Source organism: Pristiophorus japonicus, chromosome 8 (genome assembly GCF_044704955.1).
Source record: "Pristiophorus japonicus isolate sPriJap1 chromosome 8, sPriJap1.hap1, whole genome shotgun sequence".
NCBI lineage: Eukaryota > Metazoa > Chordata > Chondrichthyes > Pristiophoridae > Pristiophorus > Pristiophorus japonicus.
This window is the reverse complement of record NC_091984.1, coordinates 220027724-220029369: the sequence shown is the minus strand read 5'-3', so window position 1 is coordinate 220029369 and position 1646 is coordinate 220027724.

The following is a 1646-nucleotide window of genomic DNA, read 5'->3' as shown; positions in this document are numbered from 1 at the left end:
AGAATATTGAGGCCAATTATACCAGTCCCACCACCATCTTAGCTGAGATCCGTTAATTCAGCTCAGGCTAGAGACTTGAACTTCAGATCTTCTGGTCTGTGTGGTTCACCATGCAGTGTATTTATCCACTGACCTCTCCTGTTTTTGTTCTGTCTAAATTTGTTAACATCTATATGTAAACTTGACTCAAATTCATTAATTCAGACTATTTACACAAAGGTTTATTTTAATTCTGCTATGGTACTCCTGAGTTACGAGCAGTATTATGCTGTTGGCTCATCCCCACTAGAAATTGGTTGGTGATAATTTCAAATTTGTTTCATAAAGGGTCCTTACTACCATCAGAGAAGAGGCTTCGACCCCTTCATTCTGGGCTCAATTTGAACCCAGGATTCCGGAACTGAAAGGGCAATATTTTGGTTCACTACACCATTTAGTCATCACTCTCCAGTATGCGTCAGCAACTACATTAAAACAAGCTAATAATATGGATTCCAAGTACTGGCATAAGTTGATCAAAACATTGATCTAAACACAGAAATGAGAGGATTGTTTTGGAGGCGGTTTTTTTATTCATTCACAGGATGTGGGCATCACTGGCAAGACCAGTATTTATGTCCCATCCTTAATAGCCCTCGAGAAGATGGTGATGAGCCGCCATCTTAACAACTGAGTGGCTTGCTAGGCCATTTCAGAGGGCATTTAAGAGTCAACCACATTGCTGTGGTTCTGGAGTCACATAGAGGCCAGACCGGGTAAGGACAGCAGATTTCCTTCCCTAAAGGACATTAGTGTATCAGCCATGTTGACATGACTGAAGGTGGAGTTATGATGAGAAATAAATCAAGCTGAAAGGAAAATATGGGGGCAAAATTGCAACAATATAATGTTAACTTCTGTGGTAAAAGTAACCAAGGTAGAATTCTCTCCTTGCTCTATTTTTGAAGCCAGAGGATTGTATTGATTTTATTTTTTTCCTTGCAGAACAGCTCGATTCACTTCGCCTGAAAGAAGCCTGACTCCAACCATCTGGTGAGGACCCAGCTCAACAGTTGGATCTTAGTAACTTGATCTTTACTTGACTTTACTTTTAACCCAGTCTTATTTTCTCCTTACAGAACTGTCCACTTTATGGTCTAATATTGTCTCCTTCCCTGCTCATCTTGCAGCACTTGATTACACAACATCCTAACCACTGACAAGACCCAAAACCTCTCTAGAAAAACTTTTTCACAGTTAATACTTCTTATTGTGAGAAAGGGTCCATGTAACACTTCACAGTTCAGAATGTTTTTGAGTACCATCGATAAAAGATGTCTTCAGAAGCTGCAGCTAGTGACTGCGAGTGACCCATGCAGCCAGAGCTGGCATGAGGCCCCACTGGGGTTAGTTCCATGTAATTGTTTCCATTTGGAGGAAATTCAAAACACTGGCTTCTTTGGAAATATAGTAGAAATGTACACGTGTGAACATTATCCAGCAATCGTTATCCTTGGCTCAGTGAGGACAGTAGTAACAGTTGAACATTGGGACAGGCATGAGGGCACACACAGTAACCTGCATTATAACATAGATTGACCCAAATCAAGATGCACACATCCTGTAACCTATGGTAGGAGACACACAAGGATCACACAGTGTAGGAG